A 10,624-nucleotide genomic window follows, 5' to 3' on the forward strand; every position below is an offset into this window, starting at 1 on the left:
CCCAAGGCAGCCAGGGTCTGGGGCACGCCCGGAGCTCCTCCCAGTGCCCCCCACTCCCCTCGCAGGCTCCGTGCCCCTCACCAAGTCCAAGCCGGGTAAGGCTGAGGAGCTCCCCTGTGACCTGGATTCCCAGGGTCCCCAGGGGGAATTCGGTCATGGAAACAGTTTACTCCCTTACTTGGAAGATTGTGGTTTTCCGCCCAACCCTCGGTGCAGGCTGCCACTTCTTTAAAGGATACAAAGTTTATTTTACTTTTCCATTGAGTTCTCGTGTTCTTTCTGGGATAAAAGTTCGTAGTGTGAATCTCTGCACACTATTTTGCTATTTCTAGGTGGGTGAGGTGCCCTGACAAAGCCTTTAATCTGCCATCTTGAGGGGGAAGGGGGAAAAAAGAATATTATATATATAATATATAAATTAATATTATAATGTATATTATATATACATATATATAAATGTGTGTGAATTTGCCTTGTTAACTAAAGGGAGAGCTCCGCAAATGGCGAGAAGAATGATGTAACACATTACAGGGCCTTAAAATGCCAGAGACCTGTGTCCCAGCCTCCCTTGCAGGAAACTGAGAGGCCACTTCGTGTAACAAGAACAACCTCACAGCTGCTTCCCAATCCTACATGGGCTGATGGTGAGACCTCACCTCCTGCCACTGCTCCTGGGCGCTCCCGCCAACTTAGTAAAAAAAAAAAAAAAAGGATGTAACACATACCCATAAGCACGTAGTGGGAAGGACAAACTGGTCTGCTGACACAGGGAGTGTACCAATGACGTCTTCCCAGGAAGCTCTCAGCACGTGTAACTGATGGTGATTACATTATGTTCTAGAGATGCAATCTCTGGTGCAGGTGTCATTTACCAGGCAGCACCCACTTGACATATCCAATACCTATAAGAGAAACCAGAGGTAAAGGCTTTCCTGTTGATAGGACTTCCCCCTTTTTGGACAGGGTGACAGCTGCTGACACTTCCTGGTCTTTTGATACTGCTCGGTTCCCTGTAAAACGTTCCTATGCGTTATCTCACTGGATTCTCATGGCAGTCAGTCTCTGGGAAGACGGAGAGGAGTTAAGTAACTTGCTGAAGATAACCAAGCTGGTGAGAGGCAGACCCGACTTTCAAGTCCAGGCTGGCTTGTCCTAGGGTCTTCCTTATCTAGTATGTGCTCTACCTCTGAGGACAAGGTGAAACATTGTTCTTAAGCTTATATCAACATCAGCTTCAACAGAGATAGTCACGGTATAAATTGATAGGCTATCTTTTTATTTTATTTTATTTTATTTTTATTAAATTATAGCTGTGTACATTAGTGCAATCACAGGGTACAGTATGGTGTTTTCATATACAACTTGAAATACTCTCATCAAACTGGTTAACGTAGCCTTCGTATCATTTTCTTGGTTATTGAGTTAAGACATTCATACTCTGCTTTTAGAAAGCTTCACTTTCTAAAACATGGCCCTTGTAAGATAAACCATAGAGGTGACCCCACCAATCACCCTCCCTCCACCCATCTACCTCCTCTCCTCCCCCTCCCTCCCCTCTCCCCATATTCTTAGGCTATAATTAGGTTATATCTTTCCTTTGAAAGCTGTAAATTAGTTTCCTAATAGGGATGTGTACATTTGATACTTTTTCTTCCATTCTTGAAATACTTTGCTAAGAAGAACATTTTCCAGCTCGATCCATGTAAACATGAAGGAGGTAAAGGCTCCATCTTTCTTTAGGGCTGCATAAAATTCCATGATGTACATATACCACAATTTATTGATCCATTCATGGGTTGATGGGCACTTGGGCTTCTTCCATGACCTAGCAGCTATTTTTTTTAAATAAATCTTATATATTAAAGGAATTACAGAGTGATCTAAAACATCATTAGTTTTTACTCATAGACATATAGTGACAGACTGTGTTCTTAAAGTCAAAGCATGTTCATAGAAAATCCCTTCTTTCAGCTCCTGTACTGGGCGGGGATGAGACCTTTATTAAAATTGCATTAAGGGATTTTGCATTCCCTTCAGACATGTAAGAGGATCATACCCTGATCAGATGCATTTGACCTAGGAGAACATGCAGTTGAATTTGGACTTTGTTGAAGATGGCCAGGTTTAAGGGAGTTTCAACACAGACACAACACCAGCATGGTGGTGAGGATCCTGTCCCCACAAAACTCTCCATTCACACTGCAGCTTTGGCCCTTGACAGTCAGTGGCAGGGTGGGCTTGGGGAGTGGAAGGGATGGGGATATTATCTATAGTCAAAATTCAGTTCCTTTTCATCATGAAATGTGAGTATTTCTCTTGCTGATTCTTGCACTCAAAAAAAGAAAAAAGAAAGAAAGACAGGATAGCCACACTTTGCATAAAGGATTGAGCACGAACGTCCTGCATTCTTTCCTGCATTCTTCTGTTCTAAAATACGGGAAGCCTAGTGACTTCTGTCCTACAGGAAGTCTTCTGTTTGTCCATGATTTTAAAAACACCCTGTAAGGAAAGGCACAGTTGACTCACTTGGAGAGTGGAGGTGAACTCTGGAAGTTCTTGAGTTCTGCTCATAAACAGTTGAGCTTCTCCTTTTCCTGGGTTCTTCCTGTGTCCCAGGTACTGTGTCTAGTGCTTCACTTGGACTCTCTCATTTACTCATCATCATAGAAGAATCTTGTACAATATACCATGACTATTCTCATTTGACCAGTGTGGAAACAAAGGTCATTTGCCAAGGAGTCACAAATCCAGGAAACGGTAATTCAGGTCTCGGACAGCACAATAATGATACTTCCACAGACAGCCCAGTGGCATGGTTGCATCTCCTCCATCGGCCTGCTCACAGTGCACTGCTGTCCGGCCCACTTAGGAGGAATGTTCTGGTCATTGTGCTGGGTCCAGAGGGCAGCAGGTAGGAAAGCATCCTACCATTTTCTGTCTTGGCAATGACTCCACCTGCAAGGGGAAGATGGAGTCATCTTCTTTCCTCCTTCCCCTCACTTTCAGGGTGCTCTTATCTCTTTTGCGACACTACAGCATTTTAAAACATACGGGTAGGGGAAATGTGATATAACCTGCAACCCTATCTTTTCCTCTACCCTAAAGTCCAGACACTGATCACTGATGTTCTCTCTGAATCTTGTAGTTAGATAAAGCAATTTGATCCTAGACCTAGGAAGAATCTGATAGCATGTGTTCTACCCTCATTTTACAGATTTAGATCCATAGAAAGATATGGCAAGTGTTATCTGGAGTTCTAATTAGTGTCAGAGTCCAAAGAGTCCCCCTCAGCTTCTCCTCCCACTTCCCAGGAGGAGGAAGGCTGTGTGTGTCCTCTTGGGGAACCCCAGTGGCTTCTTTTTTCAGTAGCAGCAACTGGAGATAATTAGAAACAAAATCTTTAAGAATCCCTGTGCTTGTGGCTCGCACCTGTAATCCCAGCACTCTGGGAGGCTGAGGCAGGCTGATTGCCTGAGCTCATGGGTTCAAGACCCGCCTGAGCCAGAGTGAGACCTCATCTCTAAAAATAGCCAGGCGTTGTGGCAAGCGCCTGTAGTCCTAGCTACTCAGGAGGCTGAGACAAGAGAATCGCATAAGCCCAAGGGTTTGAGGTTGCTGTGAGCTATGATGCCACAGTAGTCTAACAAGTGTGACAAAGTGAGACTCTTTAATAATAAAAAAGTAAAGAATTCATATGCTGCAGTTTAGTTTTTAAGGCAAAGCTGGACACTACCTTACTGAGCTAATCTTTGAATATTGCCTGCCCCTTCCTCTTCCTGCTGAATTTAAACCTTGGTTTGTCCTCATTTCCTTTCAAAAGCCTTGAGCTGGGTGCTTTGCACCAACCCGAAAATGATATGCTGGGCTACTCCCCTGGGTCCCAACAAAAAATGTAAAGTTGAGATCTTCCCATGTTGGCATCATCCTTTCATCTCTCACGTTGATTTGGAAAAAAAAAATACTGTAAATGACTTAAAAGACTGCCGTGTTCATGTCAGGAAAGAAACTCACGATTATCATCAATTAAGTTTAACTTGGAATGTGTTAGGACGTGGGTGGTTAATACCTGCCACAATTCACAGGGGAAAATAAAGTGAACATAAAAAATAAAACAGCACAAGTACTGAGAGTACAGGGAATAGTTCACTTATCCAGTATTATCTGAGAATGTTTTTCACATAGCCAAGTTTTGAAAATAATACAATGTACCCAATGTGATGACTAACCTTTTAAAAATTAAAAGCAGTCATTGGTAGAAATTTTGTGTGGAACGAGTCACGTATTTCTCTCTCCTTAATCTGTGGCTCCTGGATGTAATTTGGCTTTCTCTGATGCATCAGGGTCACTGTCGTGAACACTTAACATTTTACCAGGCTGGAACACTGTCCAGTGGATACTGACCGTTATGGTGTTCACGGGTCCCACCATAGCTGAGTCCCAGATACCGGAGACTGACTTCTGTCTTTTTTTTTTTTTTTTTTTTGCTGGACTGTCTGCTGTCTGTTCTGACTCTGCCTTTTGTGGGTGGCTCATACCTGTCAGTCAGCCTGACTCAGCCGTGCACCCTGGGCCCACTGGCTCGCGAGGAAACTGCCTGCCCTGCCTCTCTCTGGACGCTGCTACCTCACTCTCCCGCCAATGCTCTTTCTTTCACTGGCAATACCATTTACACTTGACTTTGTTGGTTTTAAGCCTTGACTTGTGGGTCCAATACTCTCTTTGGCACCTACAATAACAATGGTAATAATAAAAAATATGTGTAATAGTAATAGTGGCAAAAGAAAGATAGCATCCACTATTTATGGTGGTGTTTTGTACTAAGTGCCTTTCACATCTCTGCAGAAGGGTTTGTCTTACTCTCATTGGCCAGTTGAGGACAATAAAGCACAGAGAATTAAAGTAATATTGTAAGACAATGTCACTCAGATTCAAACTGGGTGGGTCTGTTCAACTCCAAGCTCATGTTCATTGCTCTGAATCACTTCCTGCCCAGCCCCATCTGGTGGCCAAGTCCCAGTAGGCTGGCTTGACAGCTGGACCCACCACAACTTGAAGAAGTTGTCAGCGCAGCTGCCTTCAGCAGAGACAGCCTTCTGGTTCTAACTGGTTGCTTCCTAGTCCCACTGAACCAGGGCAGGTCAGAATTATCACACTTTTGTTCAAAAGCCATTGCAACTTAGCTCAATAAGCTCTTTAGACTCCTGAATATGATAAAGGTGTAAACCATGGTGGTATGAGGACCACTTCTCTAAGCCATTCCCATCAGCTTCATAAATGAATCACATATCATCTCTTTCTGGCTGTGCAGAAGATGTTTGCATTCTTTTCCAGGACTTGGCTGTGATCAGAATAGCTGAGGTTGCAAAATGAGAGACCTCAGGATAAGTGAGACATTATTATGCTACTTGGAGTTCATTTGCTTATGGAGAAGGACTGTGAAGAGGTTATGGAACTTGTCTCACATCATCACGGGGGCTATGTTCAAAGCACAGAAGAGGAGCTTATCCAGCACCCCTACTCCCCCTTGCCAGGGAAGAGTCCAGAGAGACAAAATACCACATGAGGAAGAAGCAGGGAGAAAGCAAGCGATGTCTGAAAGTCCTTAGATCTTCTCTTTCTAGTAATAGCAGCTATATATCAAATATTTACCATGCCTGGTACTGGGCCAAGCATTTGATGTGGATATTCAATCCTCATGGATACACATTCATTTAGCAGGTGAAGACTCTGAGGCTTAAAGTTCTTGCTCAAAGTCACTAAACAAAGATTTAAACTTTGACAATTTCCTTCCCAGTCCTTTGCCTTATTGCTACACTGTACTACCTTCTATTAAGAATAAGAAAGATTTATTATGAGCTGAGAAGAGTTCAATCAAACGTAAATGCCTGAGAAATGTAAGATATTAATGGAACATTTAAATTACCCAGGCACTCTGCAGGAAGCTGATTTAGAGAGCAATGAAAGATAATTTTCTGATGCATCTAAATGTACCAACAAGAGAATAATCGGCTTTTGAGCTGCACCGGTGCCAAAGGTAGGAGCATGAAGATAAAAGAGAGCTTGGCAGTAGCACCTGTAATTTTAAAGAGACAGAACAATGTGCTTGTTTCCAAAGTGATTAAATGCACGAGTCAATAGATGTCAGCAGGCAGGAAAGATGTCTTTAAAGAGGAGGCCACTATAATTAATGAAAATAAAGAGAGAGAAACTCAATGGAAAGACCTCTTCAAATCACAGATGTGGAAAAAAGAGGTCATGGGTTACAATCAAAATAGACTTAAACCCCAAGTTCCTGAGAAGGGCTGGGAGGGGCAAAGATGCAAGCTGATAAAGCGTAACTGGGCCTTGGGGAGAATCACTCCACTGGACTGTGTTTTGCACTTTTCAGCTGAGAAGGCACTGATTAACTCCCTCCTCGCTGTTTAATTGCGTTCGGACCTGAGGCGACTTACCCATCTGGAAACAGCCACAGAAAAAGACTCTCGCTAATCTTGCCCTGGAAAGTAACCAAATCCCATGACCTGGTTTTATCTGACTTAGGGCAAAATCCCCCATCACTTCTAATCTATGGGGGGTTCTTCCTCCTTTGGGTCACTTGTGCTTGGGAAAATTGCTGAGCTTCTGGAAAACTTAAAAGACGTCCACAGGATGACTTTGATGATAGTGATATTTTTTATTATCCATTGATTCATTCATTCATTCCACAAATCATCACTGAGCTTCCATGGAAAGGGTGTGCTTAAATAAGCCTATGGAGGTTGGCTACCCTTTGTCTTGGTCCCAGGTTTTACCCATCCTGCAACTTCCCAGGGAAGACTGATGATGGAGAAGGAAAATGCAACAAAGTTTGTGAGGCAGCTGAGCTCACACCAGTTCTACGGTCACCCCCAGATCCACACACTAGCCCAAGAAGGCAGGTGGGTGGTTCCATGTCCAGCAGCAATGTGTCCAAGTTGTCAGCCACCTCTCCAGGACACCAGGTCAGCCTCCAAAGGACTCAGGAGCAAGCAGTAGCCAGTCTTCCTTTTTGAACAAGGACAACCACATCCAGGTTTACAAGGCTTCCTGGGGTGACATACACCCATTCTGGGTGGACCCAAAGTAGCCCCTTTTCTGAGGGGCATTTTAGTGTTAACCAACATCTTACGTCATGTCAGGGGAAATGGCGAGTAGTGACAGGAGTCAGGCATAGAACTGTGTTCCCAATACGTGGTTTGGTAGACAGTTTGGGTAGTTGGGTCATTTCAGCAAGTGAACATGTCCCACAGTAAACACAAAATATTTTTTAAATTATCTTATCAAATTTATTACATTTCAAAGTGTTTTAAATTTCCATCACAATGCAATTTAAATCATTATCTTGAGGCAATCTGTTAAGACTGCTAGCTACCTTCTGAAATTGTCCTTCAAGTGAAAACAAAACAAAAAAACCCCAAACTTTTCAGTGGAGAACAGACCAGCTAACGAAGGGGAAGTTCTAGGGTTGCCCCATGATTTTCCACTGCATAACAGAGATTTTTCTGATATAAATCTATCTCTGGAAGACTCGAGGTTTACTTGGCACGGATTTGAAATTCAGAATTGGTTATAATATGCTCCGACTCAGAAGCCAGAGTAGCTCAATTTACATTCTGACTCTGGCCCTTAAATAGCTGTGATTCTGTGAGGAAATCAGGGCCTCAGTTTCCTCAGCTGTAAAATGGGGATGATCATTGCACTTGCTCCTAGAGGGAGGTGTACGTGAACCAATTTGTGTAAATGTTAATTACAACTGTACACACAGAAAATGCTCTGTAAGGGCTGCTTCCAATCATCCTCATCACGGTGATTCACAGAACACCTACCCCAAGGTGGGCGTAGGGTGTACAGTGAGCACGTGAGCACACTCCTATGTCTTATGGAGAGGGGAGATATGATTTAAAAATTCCGTCAGTCAGAATGTCATTACAGCTTGCGTGTTAGGAAGAAAACCCACGGGGTTCGGTAATGAGGACTGAGGTGCAGAGGTGTGAGGGAAGACCTGTCAGGGGAGGCTTTTCCGGGGCAACGTGACAATTAAGCTGAGCCTGGAGGTTGAGAGGGAGGAGCCCAAGCTTCTATGACTGCCATTAGTGGAGGGAGCATCACACGGATTCTGGGCCAGGCTCTAAATTGGCCTTTTCAGTTTCTTTCCTCCCATCGACATCCATTCAACAGCAGATACTATTGGGGGTCAGAGGGGAGTTACGTTGCTGAAGAACACACAGCTTGTGGGTGGGAGGGCCTTGGCTGCAGCATGAGTCTGTCTGACTCTGAAACTCCCTGTGAGCTCTTCTGCTGTGCTCTGCTGGCTGCGTCTTCCACCAGCTGACATCAGGACAAACACCTGCTCCGTGCGTGTGGGCTGTGGGTTCTGTCAGTTGCTCTATGGATTAACCCACAGATAAGGGGGGAATCTACTTAGTTTGGGAGGCCGGAGTGCTCTGCCTTCTGGCTCTGGGAACAGAGAGAAGGAGAACACGTGAGCTCCCACCTTTGCTTGGTCAGGCGGACAACTCCTGGGGAGGTGCTCAAGTTGACCAGTGCGCCAGCTGCAGTTTTCATTCTGGGATGGCTGAGCCAGGCTGTCAGGCAGGCTGGACAGGGATCCCCAGCCCCACTGGCCAAGGACAGAATGACGAGGGAGCTTCTCAGGTGCTGAATCCTGTGCTCGGGGTCCTTCCTGGGCTCTGCTGAGAGAAACACAGTATGTTCCTCCTCTGCACGTAAATTGTTAATAAATACTTCATTTTAGGTTATTAGTCACTGTGATCATGTTCACTTTTCATCTTTCAGAACCACTCTAAAGTTCTCGTCTGATGAAAACATCCCTCTACCTTTCCTCATTTCTGTGAGCAGCAGCCTCCCTTTCTGGCTTTTTGCTTGGATTGGGGGAAGCAGGTGGGGAAACAAATGTGCTGCAGTTCTACCTTGAGCTAGAAGTCGGGGCCACTGGACCCCAAATCCTGTGGCAGCACATTCTGCTGGCCAGAGGCGACGGGTGCGGTGAGAAGCAGCCTCTCACGTGACTACTGAACGTTGTGCTTTGGAAGCCGGGAGGAAAGTGAGATTAATTCAACCTGCAGGGATTGGGGATCTTTTTCTAGGAAGGGGATGAATCGCTAGACGCTTCCTTGTTAGAACATGGTTTCCCCAGGCCAAGTCTCCGAGGTATTAGTCTGTCAGGGACACCCTAACAAAATACTACTGGGGGGCTTAAGCAACAGAAGCTCCCTTTCTCAGTTTCAGAGTTGCAAGTTGAAGATGAAGGTGCCATTTGGGATGGTTCCGGTGAGGGCTCTTCCCATTTCTCGGCAGCTGCCTTGTCACTGTGTCCTCACATGGTCTCTATATTGTGCACACGTGGTGGGGGGCGCAGACTTGCTATTTCTTCCTTCTCTTATAAGGACGCAATGCCTGGTGGTTTGGAGCCTGACCCATATGACTTAATTTAACCTCAATTATCTCCTTCAAGGTCTTGTCTCAACATACAGTCGCACTGAAGGGTCAGAACTATAACACGTGAATTTGGGAGGGTGGGGACACAATTTATCCTCAAAAGCTTTTCTATAATCCTCTTCATAATAAATTCTAAATCATAGTGTTCAACTCAGTGTGTGAAGCAACAAAATCAAGCCGATATCAGGGTAAAAAGGTACTTAGGGCTCATCTTGTTAGGCTTCATTTCTCAAATAAAATCTTTTTCTAGGTTCATCTTTGTTTTTACGAGACACTTTAGGTTATCAGCAGGAGCTATCAGTGTACCTGACACCTTACAAAGCGCGGCAGAAAGCCTCACCCATTCAAGCAGGTCAGAAGACTCAGCTGCGCCAGATCTTTTGGGGAGAGAACAATCTGGGCTTCATCTCCATCGTACCCGAGCACCGTCCAATTCAACGCAGTCAAGACAGATTTGGATATCTCAAGCTTGATTAAATACATAGATTTAGATATAGAGCTCTTACATAATTTAGCAAAGCTGGGAAAGTCCAACACTTTCCATGGGCATTATTTATTTAAATTAAATAAGCATTTCCTTGCCCATGGTAAAAAGATCTTTGGACATATTATCCCAGTGGTGGAAATATCTACCTCTAAAGCCAAATAATTCTTAGGCCAAAGACTTTAGAAAACTGCTCTGAAAACTAAATTCATCTGTTAGGATTTGTTGAAATGAGATGAATGGTCTACACCCGGTCTCCTCTTTAAAACAAAAATGTTTTTCACTGCATACAATTTAGGATTTCATAAGTGATGAATTAATTTATAATTGATAATTATAACAAGTGATGAAATAGCCCTATAATAATATAATATATATTTGATGATCCAGCATGAAATCGAGTTCCCAACATGCCTTTGGAAAATTTAGCCTTGTCAATTGTCAGTGACATTATTTCCTCATGTAAGATAATAAATTAAAAATCTTGCTTTAGCATGTTACATTTAATATGTACCTTAGTGAGTCATGCAGTAAGGCCCAGCTAGGGGATGGAGGCAGACAGGACAGCAATGGAGAAGCTGCAGAAGTTACTTATTAATAAAGCCAGGCACAGTGGACGTTTGGAGGCCAAATGAATGATTCATCTTATTAATAGCTCAAACA

Source organism: Otolemur garnettii, unplaced genomic scaffold (genome assembly GCF_000181295.1).
Source record: "Otolemur garnettii isolate 467f Iridium unplaced genomic scaffold, OtoGar3 scaffold00013, whole genome shotgun sequence".
Taxonomy (NCBI): Eukaryota; Metazoa; Chordata; class Mammalia; order Primates; family Galagidae; genus Otolemur; species Otolemur garnettii.